This window comes from Hibiscus syriacus, unplaced genomic scaffold, assembly GCF_006381635.1.
Source record: "Hibiscus syriacus cultivar Baekdansim isolate YM2019G1 unplaced genomic scaffold, ASM638163v2 tig00117048_pilon, whole genome shotgun sequence".
Taxonomy (NCBI): domain Eukaryota; kingdom Viridiplantae; phylum Streptophyta; class Magnoliopsida; order Malvales; family Malvaceae; genus Hibiscus; species Hibiscus syriacus.
The window spans coordinates 3,058,604-3,073,204 of NW_024063538.1; the positions used below are offsets into that span (position 1 = coordinate 3,058,604).

Sequence of the window (14,601 nt, forward strand, 5' to 3'; positions counted from 1 at the left end):
GAAAAGCAGAGCTTGAGAAACAAAAATGTATAGGATTTAGATTCTTAATTTGCATGCCAAAAACAGCAAACATTCATAACTTGTAAACCCCAATAAGAAATATTCAAAACCTCACGTAAAGGATAACGCATAAACCTCCCTCGTTAAACCATAAAAAAGGAATAAATGCAACTAAGCATATATATAGTGTAAGTGATTACAAAGAAGTATCTGTTTAGTTAGAATCTTTGTTATCCATTGAAAAAGACAAACTCCCTTTAACCACTGAAACGATCACATACAACAATTATCACAAAGTGATTTTACATTTTACACTACATTTACCTGTCCACTCTATCATCAACAAAAACGGTATGTAAAAATTAAGTTGATCAACGTAATACGTCAATAAACAAAAAGCATCCTGAAAAAACAAAAATCGTTAGGATAATTGAATAATGGTGTTTCTAGAAAATAAAATAACATAAATTCTCACTTTTTTCCCCCAAAGGAATCAAACAGAGAAGGGGGAGATTCTAAGAAATTAAAATCACAGCATCGAACATGGATGAACAGAGCGAGGTTAGTAGAGACTATCATCTATCTATGAGAATTCCAAATTTTCATATAATTAAAAAGCTACTCATCAAGGGGCGGATACATGATGCCTGTACGAGCGAAGTTCATCTCGTTATTTTTAAAAAATAATTAAATTAAATTTTATTATATTATATTAAAAAAATAAAAATAAAATTTTTTTGTATAATCATTATTTCTTAAAAAAATAAAAATTTTGAACCATTATTCTTAAATTTTTGGATAATAATCTGTACTTAGTCGCCATTATTGTCTTCTTCCTTAGTTTGCTTGTTAGATTTAGATGGATTTATATTACTATGCATGTCCCCATAAAAGAAATTAAGATTTAAGAGTTCATCTAATTCAAAAAAATATAAGATTATCACTAAAAATAAAATAATCTATAACAAATAACATATATTGATATGCATTATTAGTATTACACGTCAATATGTATCATTATTTTTTTTGATAAATTATATATATAATTATCCAATTATCACTTTGATTTAATTTTGGTCACTTAATTATTCTTTCTAAAATTATATTGAAGATAATATTTTTGTCTTATTTTAATCACCAACTGTTAAAAAAACTAAAAAGAACTAATGACTTGGAAAAAATTTCAATGATGATATGTCATTATATTATGACGACACATTAGTATTACCGTTAAATTTTTAACATCATTTGAACAAAATGGAATCAAAATATAACTTTAGGTATGATTTTGAGAAAAATAATAATTTGATGACCAAAACGAGATTAAAGTAGTAGTGGAGTGACTAGATACGTAGTTTACTCTCATATTATATATATATAATTTAAAGGACTTAAAACATTATTAGTTCTATTTAAAATTGAATTTTAATTTGAGAAACCTAACCTCACACTTCATATATTTTGTATTACAAAATATTATTTTATAATTATGCTTAATTTTTGAAATAAAAAATTGATTATTAATTCAATTAAATAATAATATAAAATGATTAAAATAATTTTAATAGTATGATGTCATTTTGCCAATTTTTTATGATTATTTGTTTTAGTTTCCTTTCTAAAGATCATGCAATTAGTTTTAAAGAAATTTGTTTATTTCATGTTGATCTTTTTAATATAGTCATTATTTAGATCAATATTTTCTTTAATATAACACTGTCCCGATCATCAATAAAGAATATTGATAGCTTTTACACCAAGAAACCTATTTCATTTTAAATCCAATGAAAATTTTATACTTCATCTACAACACATTGAATAATTTTCTTTAACCTTTTATTTTCATTCACATTGTGATAGTGATGAGCCTAAAGTAATGTAACCGACTCAAAACCACCTTCGATCCATCCTTGACGGTGACCATCATCAAACAATACACTAATTTTTTTTAAAAAAAGAAGAAAACACTATAGTTTTATTATTATGTAGTTGTTGGTAAATATAATTTAATAGAAATATGATAATGAAAGTAAGACAAGTAACAAATAAATGAAATTCTTTATTTTAATGCCTTATTAAATGCCTGACAAGATGAAAATTGTGATTTTCTTGTTCATTTCAAGTATAATATATGTTATTCATAGATGGCAATGCAATCTCACTTCTACCAATGGTCTGCCATTTCGAAAACCTTGTATTTATTTAATCCCCCATATTAATTACAGATTCCTTCTTTCCAGCATAAAAAGGAACTAAAAAAGATAGAAAATCAGACAAATAAATTAATTAATAAACAGGAACAGCCATTCGATAAAAAAAATTGTTGAGCTCTTAAGGCGTATACTTATAATACAATGCATGTCAGTGTTATTTGAACGGGTCAATATATGGATATCATGATGCCACTAAACGGCTACTTCTACGTCCACGTCCAAGTCCAAGTCCAAGTCCCAACCCCAATGGCACACTCTCGTTTTTCGGTTTGCTGCTAGGCTTACTATGGTTGCACTGAGAAGACTGAACATTGCCGTGGCCGTGGCTGTGGCTGTGGCTGTGGCTGTGCCCATGATGATGTGCATTGGCATCACTAGAGCTCACATTTATAGCGATATGGCTGTTTACATTCGCCGGTATTTGCATATCACCATTTTCCAAACTCAAATCCCTCCCCATCTGTACCATCCCAATAGCTTCAGATTGTGTTGGTTCCTCACTAATCTGCATATCTTCATTGTAGCCATTGATCAGGAAATCTGAGCAGTTCTTACGGCATCCGTGATCATACGAGTTTCTAAAACGACCAGTAGCACCCCTGAGGTAGCTATAGCGCATCACATTCGCCATTTCATTTGTTGTTATATTGCGAGCTATCTGTAGCAAGAAAAGAAAGAAACGAGTATCCGACCAAAAACCGGTACTTCTTACTCTCTGGTTTTTGAAATCATTCATGTTCCATGCATATGAGCTATATGTGCAAACATTAACCATATGCACCATACCAGGTACTACAAACATTAAAATTGTCCCAAAAGAGAGAGAAGCTTGCGGTGACATGAGAAAACCATAAAAACATGCATATGAAACTGTGCAAATCCGGGCTAAAGACAAAAGTCCAGATCAAGTCCCGTAAAATGTGTCAAGAAAAATATCACATGAAGGCTATCCCGAAACTGTGCAAATCATTGCAGTAATAATATGCGGTGGTGGTTAAATTCATACGGTTAACATGGCAAAAGTAAATCAATTTAAACAATACCTCTAGTGTTACAATGTGCAAATCATTGCAGTAATATCAGAGATGTTGTAATTGGAAGGCTGATGACCTTGCAAATTCGGGTATTGGGTAATTATATGTAGTTATTCATACTGTTTTGGTATGTAGAGGAAGTGTTCGTTGTAATAAGGTGGAAAACTAGTTCTAATTAGGGAGGTCTTAGATAAGTTGGCAGTTTAGAGTGGGTTATTTTTGTGGTTGTATTTTGGTGGTGTATGGTTGTAATGAACTATAGATGTACTTGGTATTTCAGGAATAAAATTTTGAGGTACTCTTTTCCTCCTTCTAATGTCCGTCAAGCTATTCGCAGCTTGATGGTTATGAAGGGGGTTTTTAATGAGGCCTCCCATTTTTATCAAAAAAAAAATTGTACGTATGAAATCATCAGCCCTAATCTGTTTTAGGGCAACAAATATACCCACAAAAACTTAACAGTGTATCAAGGTAGCCAAGACGGCAAGTGCATTGATGAAGCACACAAAATTTTCTGTTATGGCCTGGATCAGAACGATAAAAGAGTGACCCGAAAAGAACAAATACAACTCCAGATTACAAAAAATCTAAAGTCGTACCTGAGAAGCTTGTACAACAGTTAAAGCTGCCACACCAAAGAAGAGGAAAAAATCGACCATCAAAAATGATATAGCACCAATGTGACGAGTACAAGCATGGTTAACCCATGGAAAAAATTGAGGAGGAGCCAGAGGATCTGTTACGATTCCTGTATATTACGAAACACATTTGCAGGACATTCAGGGTGGAAATAAGTTTGCTAACATTGGAATATAGTTTGAACTTGGAACTGATTAAACCACATACTTGTAATAGCCACTCCACCAGTAATCAACATTGCTGAAACTTCTAAAACGAGGAAAAGAAAAAAATCCCATTTGTTTCTCTGCATGAAAAGATACACATATTTAGTTAATCAACAGATACCACACCTACTCATCAAATAATTCAATATTATTCTCTTTCCACATAGGAAATTGACTTATCAATATAACTGTAACCAACAAATAAATACACATCATCAATATTTGTCTATATTTTCAAAAAGCAAAGTCATGTTTAAAAGCATTCAAGTCCCTTAATTTGATTGTATATTCGGAGTACATGATGATAAACATGTAATGTAACAAACGAAACATTTAAATAATAGCATAAAAAAAAAAAAAAGAAAACATGACACCCTCAGAAATAAAGCACCTTGCCAATACAATTTGATACCCAAGGGCAATGATGGTCAAATTGTTCAATACAGCGATCACAAGTGGAGCAGTGTTTTGCACGAAGAGGCCTGACGATCTGATGATATAAAATAAAATGGCAAAACAATAAGAATAAACAAATTATAAAATGAGCAACATACAGGCAATAACAGCTAGATTAGGTGAGCACCTTGCATGTTGCACAAAGCTGAGACCAATTTCCAGCTAGCAAAATAGGATTATTTATTTCAGTCTTCAATAAGGGTTCCTGGCAGAACATATAGGAATATGCTATATGGTGAGTAACTACACCAATCATTAGCAATTGACAGGGGGAGGGGAGATAAGGGATCGACAGCAATAACACTTCAGGAAAACTAATACAAATCAAACAAAAATCAGTTAGGCTTTATAAGGAAAAACAACATACATTATCTTTCATATTTTGAGGATCAAGAGCATTCATCTTGATATAACCTGGATCCTTGCTGCAAAGAAATTTGAAAAGGTTATGAATAAGTACACTCTTCAACAAATCTTATTACTAGCAAATAAATTCAACAGAAGTTTATATCCTGCCTAGAGCACAACTAGGGGTGATATACACTCATCCCACTTCTCATATAGAGAACTACCCGATTTGAACTGAAAAAAAAAACGACAAAATATACTTCAATTTTGATTATGTGTCTTGTATTAAGTTAAATATTCATAGACACTGTCATTGTAAATATTTGAGTACATTTCAGTGTGCTCTCTCACTACCACTGTAAAGCACCCCTTTCCAACTCCTTCAAAAGAAGATTCCCCACCTTCTAACATAAATAAACATGAGTAAACATCAAAGATCTATTTGCTAGAGTGTTGAAACTACCGCAAAAAACAAACAAACAAACATTGAAGGTATCAAAGCCATATTTCTGTCCTTAAAATTGTTTCTGCAAACAAGAAAGAAAACTAATCAAATGTTACAGAAAATCCGTTCATTATGATTCCAATAAAATTGTTAATAGCTGCTATACTCTTGAATTTTCCCGAAAAGGGAAAATGGGGCTAACAAACTTGATAAATAGACACTTGCAATTGTCCATACAGATGTATTCAGTGGCACAGACCTGACCGAATATCTGAATAATAATAAATCCATGACAAAATATATACCTGCTACACCTATAAAACAAAACCAAACCAGCAGATGATAGGAAAACACCCATCCATGCCAGAAGGCCAAAACCAGCTGTCAGCCTTGGCAGATTTGACGCTGCGGTAAAGAATGTCCAAATAAATTCATAATAAAGATACAGATATAGTACTTCACAAGGGTATCACACAATTAACTTTCATGAAGAGATCAAGAGACACACCCGTTATGACAGATTGAGTATAGGTCACCAGCATTACCAAGATAATAAACCAAAGAACTGGTGCAAGGCTTAATTTTGAAAGGCGTCCAAGGCGGCTGTTCCTATCACATCTCTTTTCAAGCAGCCTTCTAGCATTACCCTGAGAAACAGGTGCATAAAATAGGTGGGGAGATAACTCAGCTGATGTTATAATAAGAATATTACATCACCTTAACTATTAAAATAGAATAAAATCTGGAGATAAATATGACACTTGTGAAAATTTTCCAGCTACCAAGCAGAAGCTAACTAGACAAGCAAAAATCAATTATACTGTTATCCTAAATATTTCTCATAGAAAAGTCACAAATTTTGAGAACACACTAAACTTATGAAAGGAAAGATAAAAGGTTGATCTATCCACCAACAAAAATACCATTTATTTAACCCCCCCCCGGTTCATAAACTTGCAAATACATCAGGCTTTAACTATTTCAATATGTTTCCAATAAATAAAAAAAATACATTTTTAGCCTTTTATTTACTGTTTGAATCCACGTGCTTTTTATTTGTATTGTTATCAGTAGTTAACAATCTTAATGCAGGACAGAATAAGAAGCAAAAAACATTTCCATTTAGCCTAAGGCATTCATCGGCTATCTCTAAAATAAAGAGCTTGAACTGTATAATAATGAAAAAAATATATATATATAAAAAATTATTCACCAAAGAATAATCATTGACCAAGTTAAATGCTATTGAACCTACAAGGAAAAAAGCAACTTGTCTGTGGTTTTTTTCAGAAGCAAGTTGAGCAGGTGTAAGGCCAGAATTATCAGTGACCATCAAGTCCTCCATCTTGCCAGCCTGTACAAAGACTGTGCAAGCTTCCAGATTACCCTTAATAGCCGCCCAATGGAGAGGAGTGCAACCTGATGTAAAAAAATGAAACATGGTTAGACAAGCAAAATTATGCATGTAATTAAACATTTCACAGGTAAATATCGTCTATACTAGATGAATTAGATGAAATTCCATCAAGTGTGAACAGGAAGCTTAATTCCATAATGGCAAGATTCTTATGGGGGGAGGGTCATAAAGGAATAAGATACATTGGGAAAATTGGATGACTGTATGCAAATCTAAAGCCAATGGAGGTCTAGGAGTGATGGATATCAATTTAATGAATAGAGCCTATTAGGGAAATGGTCTTTGAAGTTTGCAAATGAAAAGGACTCTAAGTGGAGGAAGCTCATTTGTAGTAAATACAATTTAGGTAAAAGTTCGTTGCTACTCAATCGAATACCATGGAGATCTGTGGTGAATAATCATTTTAAAAATGATTCTTTTGGCTCCAGATTTCGGAACCATTTTCAAATCAGGGTGGGAAATGGCGAGAATATTCGTTTTTGGCATGACATGTGGGTTATGGAAGCCCCCCTCAAAGAAATTTCCCTAGGCTATTTGCCCTCTCTACTAATCAAAATGGAAGGTTATTGGAGTCTGGTGAATTTGGAGCTTCAGGCTAGTTTTGGCTTGTAGAGATGAGAAAGAATTTGAGTGATTGAGACTTATAGATCAGTGGGTCAAATTGTTGGTAACAATTAATAAAATAAGTCTTGTGGAAAATTCGAGAGATGGTCTAATTTGGAGAGGAAATGGGGATGGTGTTTACTCAGTTAGATCTTGTATAAAAACTTGCTCTATCGAATCGGATCCAGATCAGTTTTGGAAAAGTTATCTTTGGAAGGGTTTGGTGCCTCCAAGGGTGGAGACCTTCATGTGGCAAGTAGTTCATCAAAAATTGGACGTAAGGGCTGAATTAATAAAGAGAGGTGTTCTTGGGATATTGGATCCACTATGCCCTCTATGCAAGCTGGAAATAGAGACCTCTTCGCATTTATTCTTCTCCTGCACTGCTGCGTGGAGATTGTGGAATAGGTTTTTGCATTTGTGGAAGATTTCAGCTGTTATACATGAAAATACATATTGCTTTCTTTCAGCTTGGGAGGAGTTGGTGCCTCATTCAACTATTTGGGGATTTATTCCTGTAGTTATGTGGACGATTTGGAAATGTAGGAATGCCATTGTTTTCGAGAAGGGTGTGTTCGATCCGGTTCAGTTGTTTTTCACAGCAAGGTTCAGATTAGCAGCTTGGTTCCTAGCAAAATTCACTAATATTCCCATTTCGATGGATTCCCTCATTGGTGTCCCCTCTCTTGGAGATCTGTGTTTTGTCTTAAAAAGTCAGCCAGCAAATCAGATTTCTTGGTCCCCTCCCCCTGTGGGGTTTCTAAAATTAAACGTGGACGCTGCTGTCAAAGGTGATTGGAAGGCAAGTGGTATAGGTGGGATTCTAAGAGATAGATCCAGCACAGTGCTAGGATCCTTTCAAGAAGCTGCTGGTCGGGGGTCCTCCACCTTTAATGGAATTGAAGGCCATTAAATCTGGCTTAATTTTTTGAATCTTCTAGCTGGTGCTCTAAAGGGCGGCTGATTATCGAGAGCAATAGCAAGTTGTGTGTGGAGTGGATTAAGAACTTGGATAAATGCCCAAGTATGTATGTTTCAATTTCTAAAGAAATTACGGATAAGATCAGAAACAGGGAGGGTATTCTACGTTGGATAGCTAGGCCAGCAAACTTAGAGGCAGACGTTTTAGCTAAGACAGGAATAGGGAGTTTTGGTTGGGTTTTGTTTTTTCTCGTCTTTTGTTTTATGTTTATTGTACTGTGTTAAAAGTTTGGTTGTACTCATATGCTTTGTATTGTTCTTTTAATTAATAAAATTTGAGGCACTCTTTTCCTCCTTCCTCTGTTTATTGGAATACCCTATGGTGTTCTAGAAATTATGAAGGGGTTTTTTAACGAGGCCTTCATTTCTTATAAAAAAAAATTAGATGAAATTCCCTAGAAATGACACTTTAAATCTAAGAAAATAAAATTACCCTCTTTGTCTTGGCGCCCTCTATCAGCATCAAGAAATAAAAGAAGACGTATGCAATCAGCAAAAACCTTTGTAAGCGGCCCTAATATTATCCACATTGCAAGGAAATTAGAATAAAAATAACAAACCTGATTCTTATTAACTTCATTTTACAATCAAGCAATCTTTAGGAAACAAATGAATAAAATAATTAAAATATTTAAGCAAACTAGTTGAATGTAAGAGTCTCAAGAAGAGATTTCACTTAAAAACTTGAACAAAAATCTTAAATCTTTTTTCACTAAAAAGAACGCGAATAAACTATCAGAAATATGGGGTTTCCTTAAAAAATAGTGGTACAACAATATGCATCAGACAACATTTTACTAAAAAAATTATCATTTGGTTCTAAAATAATTTGAAGTGGCAAATAGTTGAAGGTAAAAATGTGAAGCTAATGCTAAAACCTCAAAAAATAAACAAAAACAAAATGCAGACTTATCTTGGACCATTCAAGTGAATAAGAGTAAGGTACATGAAATTCTTACATACCAGTGCAAAGGACTTCTCCCACTATAATCAGGAACATCAGGGTCAGCGTTCCATTTACAAACAATATGATAAAGAAAGGCAGTCTGACCATATTGTGTAGCAACATGTGTTACCTGAATCAAATACAAAAAATAATTATGCATACATCTGAGGATTTAAATAAAAGCTTAAATTGACGCAGAAGCTTATATTATTATAATATTTATTTATTTATTTTAGTTTTACTAAATATTAGAGATAATTTGGGTGGCTAGGATTATAAGTTTCCTTTATATTTTATTTCTAAGGCTAAGATAAAATTAAGTTCTTAACTCTAGTATAAATCAGTTGTACAAATATTACGACCACAACTTATCATTATTATTTTCTTTGAATTAAAACAAAACTAAAGGTTTCATTTAACCCTATTTTTTTTAGTTCCACCTTTCCTACTCTTATGTTCAGCATTATTTCTTTTGATTATTGTTGTTTTCCTTCTTACCTACATCAATATGGGTAATTCGAGCCTTGTTAGATCTAAGGTTTAAATTAAGATTCACTTTGAAGCCATGATTGGACACGGTAGAGGTCGGCCAAGAGGAAATCAAGGTCAAAAGACGGATTTGGCTGCAATTCAATGTGTGATAGAAGAACTATCACATGCAATTCATGATAGGCCGCGATAGATGCGGTGAAAGCTCGGATGGAGATTCCGAAAGGTGTCCACAATCAGTTTGAAATCTCAAAAGGTTGTCAAACGGTAGATCATGAGACAAAGTAAACCCCTTCCATGATGTTGAACCCGTAAATCATGTGACAAGTGGCGATCTAGAGTAGTGGTTGGCACAAGACATGAATTAATCCTTATTTCACATTAGGATGCATGCGGAAGATTATTTGGATTGTTAAGCTAGTTTGAAGAATAATATTGAGTGGAAGCCTATGGTAGAGGCTAGGAAGGTGTTGTTTGTGAAGCTAAAATTGAAAGATATTGCATTTCAACGGTAGAAAAGGGTTGAAAAACGTGCACACCATGATAAGTAAAAAATTAGCACATGGAAACACATCAAGGCAAAATTGCATAAACAATTCCTACCCGTTGATTATACAGTGGAGTTATATGAGAAATTCCTCTCATTAAGGAAAAAAGGATTGTAGGTGGAAGAGTACACCTTTGAATTTAACAATCTTTCTATTCGATTTGGGTTGAATGAATAACGAACAAATGACATCTCGTTATCTAGTAGGATTAAATCATTCTATCAGAGATGAGATGGGTGTGGTTTCATTATTCAACCTAAAGGATGCACGACAACATGGCTTAATGGCTTAATGGCATATTTGACGATATGGTGCAAGAAAGCCTGTGTTAGGAAGAATTGTAGTACAAAGAGGGGTTGGAGTTGTTCGAGGTGCTAAAACAGATCAAACAACCTTCAAAAGCAATGATGAGGCTGGTAGCAACTCTCGAATTTTACTTGTGGTTAAAAAAACCATAGTTCTTGTTCATGTCCTAAACAAAGGGCAACTTTGATCAATATGGAAGAGCAAGAAAATATTATTGTAGTAGAGCGTTAAAAACATCAACTGAAGGTGAACAAGAGGATTAGAGGCAACGTAGCATTTTCCTTACCAAAGTGCATTGTGGTGAGAAGGTTTGTGACTTTGTTATTGATGGTGGTAGGATGGAACATGTTATTTCAAAAGAGGCAATCGAGAAGCTAAAACTACGTACATAAAGGTCTTTTACAAAATGTTAATAAAAGATTGAAAGATCTAAACAACTACCAAAAATTATGTATTTGTTGAGTTAGTTAGCAGTGATATGCCCTAAGGCTTGCCACCCATGAGAAGTATTGATTTGGTATAGAGTGCCTCTTTACCAAATTTGCTAACTTATCAGAAGCCACAAGTTCAGTGTACTGAAATGAAAAGGCAAGTAGAAGAATTGTTGGTTAAGGGTTTGGTTCATGAAAGTTTAAACTCGTGTTGGAGGATGAGTGTGTATAGTTGTGTGATTAACAAATCACCATCAAATATAGGTTTCCCATCCCACAATTGAATGATATGTTTGACCAATTGGCTGGTTCTAAGGCATTTTCAAAGATTAACTTGAAAGATGAATACCACAAAATCAAGTTGAGAGGTAGAGATGAATTGAGGACAACATTCAAGACTCTTGATGGTCTTTATGAGTGGTTAGTGATGTCATTTGGCCTTTCAAATTGAGGTACTTAAGCTGTTTTTGAATTCTTTTATTGTTTATTTTAACGACATTGGTTTACAATAAAAGCAATGAGGAACACTTATCTCACTTGCGACAAGTTCGGGAGGTGTAAGGTGTCGAAGAAAATAAGCTCTAGTGCTTGTGATGGAATTGCATAAAAGATTTGCATATCGACCAAATTTTTAATGTTTCAATCTTGTATCATTTTAAGGGTTTCGATTGGGATGTTTCTGAATTTTTAGATCAAGTGAAACAACTTCTAAAGTGAAAACTAAGGTTATTGAAGATGTATTGGAAGTTAAAGATGTGAGGGCTAGAAAAGGTAATCAATAGAGGAGATTTTTGTTGAAATAGTTGGGCAAACCAGCTATTGAAAGTACTTCAATTGCAGAAGGGCCACAACGAGTTGACCCCGAAATTTATGTTGAAATTGTGACAGTTTTCTCATCAAAGTCATTAAATATTAAAGATACTTTGGATGACTAAGATTATATGTTTCCCTTATGTTTTAGATCTAGGGCTAGGATTAAATTATCTTTGTAACCCTAGTATAAAAAAGCTGTAAAAATATTACAGCCACAACTTATCAATTATTATTTTATTTGAATTAAAAGAAAACAGGAGGTTTCCTTTAACCGCAAGTTTTTTTTTTTTTTGAGTTCCATCTTCTTCTGTACTTGTTTGTCCAACCTTGTTTCTTTTGATTATTGTTGTTTTTCTTCTTACCCACATCAAAAAAGTACATCCGGTCAATTATTATACAGCAATGAACTTGTAGAAACACTAAGTGTAAGCATAAGTTGGAGCATCAAATTATGTAGTAGAAACTCACACTTGTGTTCTAGACTTCAAGACAGAAAAAATCCAAAGGGAAAAAGAAATGTATCAGCTAAAATAGTGAATAACAACTGCATAAAATTACATCTGATTGAGATGATACTAGGAGAAAAATTAGGGAAGGGGTAGTTAATAGGTTAACAGGGCAGAGTAAAAATGAAAGCATATGATTTCAACTGTCTTTGAGGTCCTAACCAAGTAGGAGAGGATGGGAAGGGGTATCATCTGCAGCAAACATAGTCTTAAATACATTGCAAGGATATAACTTCTTAAGGCCTCAAATATCAATATGATACAAAGGAAACCATATATTGCAGAGTTTCTAATGCTCATAAATGAATGATGCTTATGCAGATATCACTTAAATAAAACCAACTTCAGGCAGAGAAGATAGTCTAAAAGAGCTTGCTTGTTTAAACATTTATTTGCGTCACTGGTCGCATTCGCAAATCCATATTGTTGGGAACCATATAATTTCACCTGGTAGCCATAGATATCAGCAGCATGCACCCGAGCACCCTCTTGGAGTAAAATATCAGCAACTTGTATCGCACCTCGAACCGCACTCCAGTGCAAGGCTGTCTGCCCATTGTGATCTGCGGCATGTATATCTCCACCATGCTAATAAATACAATCCAAATACTAGTCACTTCATCCGAATTTCATGGAGTCATAGTTCAACACCAACATGACACGACTAAATCTTAAAATTCAAGCACTTTCAAGAATCATTTCCAAAACTCCAAGCATGTATTCCCAAAATCAAGTTAAAACCCCATTAAGCAAACTTTTAAAAGATAAGGAATCCCATAAAATCAGATACCAAATAAAGCCAGTTCTGAAATCTGCTAATTCTGGCAATTAAGGCAATTTCGAAATTACATCAAAATAGCCACAAAAGGAAACGATTAGAAAAAAACCTCGATGATGTACTGTGCAACGGCAGTTCTATTATTCAAAGCAGCCCATTGGACGGCGTAGTACCCAAGGCCATCGGGCTCGGAAAAGGAGCGACCCTCATACTCAACCAGCTTTCGGAGCTTCTCCAAATCCCCATAAGCAGCAGCCGTGTAAACATCGTTCCTCAGGCTCTCATCATCAACGGAACCACCAACTCCACCATTGTTGTTCCCTCCCCCGTTATATCCATTTCCATTAGCTATAACGCCATCCAATTGCTTCAAGGGTTGAGCCTCTTCAACAACCTCGATCTCCGACGACATCTCTCAAAAACCCAACAATCAAAATGCACAAAAAAAAGAGGCCTAAAAAACGAAATCTCCTATATTTCTTTCAATTTATCTCCGGTTGACTTAGTATCTGAATAAAAAAAATTAAAAAAAAAATTGGGAATATAAAAGAAATTTGGGGCCGTTTAGGGTTTCTCGAGGAAAGCAGGGCGAAGGGGGTCGTCTCGCTTTGGCGTCCTTTCCGTTTTGACTGAAAGGCCGACACCAAATCGAAAGCCAAAGCGATTATTCGTAGGAATTAATTAAAACTCGATTTCACACAAAAACACAGAAATCCATTGCCCATTGTTACTTATTTTAAAATCATATCTAATATTACATTTTAGTTTCGGTTTGGTCATTCATTATTAAAAAACAAATAAAACCTTGACATGATAATTTTGTTCAATGATGACATAGCATTACATCATGGTGATCAGGGATGAAGCTAGGATAAAATGTTAGGGGCAAGATTATGTTATATCCAAAAAACAAGAATCTATTAAGTATTTAAATCTAAAAATTGGGAAAAGGCCTTATTTGACTAATATTTAAACTAAAAAAATCTAAAACGTCATTATACCTAAAGTTTTGGCCTCTTGGAGGGGTAACATCCCCTTCTAGTTCCTATATAGCTTCGTCTTTGATGATGACATGTCAATATCACCGTTATTTTTTTAATATTGAGAGACCAAAACGAGATCAAAATATAATGTAACGTTTCAACCTTAGGTTAGTAGTTTCAGGCTAAACTGAGAGTGATTAAAATAAGTTCATTAGCCTTGTGGGAAACCTTAACTCAAATTTGAGTAGGATTGGGCTTGGATTGGGCCCAACCGGAGGTAAAAAAAAGTATTTTTAAGTTGAAACTAAAGTTAGAAGGACCAAGGAAGTAATTATACCATTTTTACATTAAAAGGTTGAATCTAATAAATTGGGAATGATATCACGTCAAAAGCCCTCTTTTTTCTCACTATTCTTTGTCTTTTACCTCTCTTCTCTTAATCTCTTCTTCAAGTTTGAA

General features: G+C 34.0%; 1 pseudogene; it reads right to left on the bottom strand.

Annotated features, from left to right (window-relative positions):
• Nucleotides 1-2,281: 2,281 nt before the first annotated feature.
• Nucleotides 2,282-13,867, bottom strand: LOC120197257 (annotated as a pseudogene).
• Between the last annotated feature and the right edge of the window lie 734 nt (nucleotides 13,868-14,601).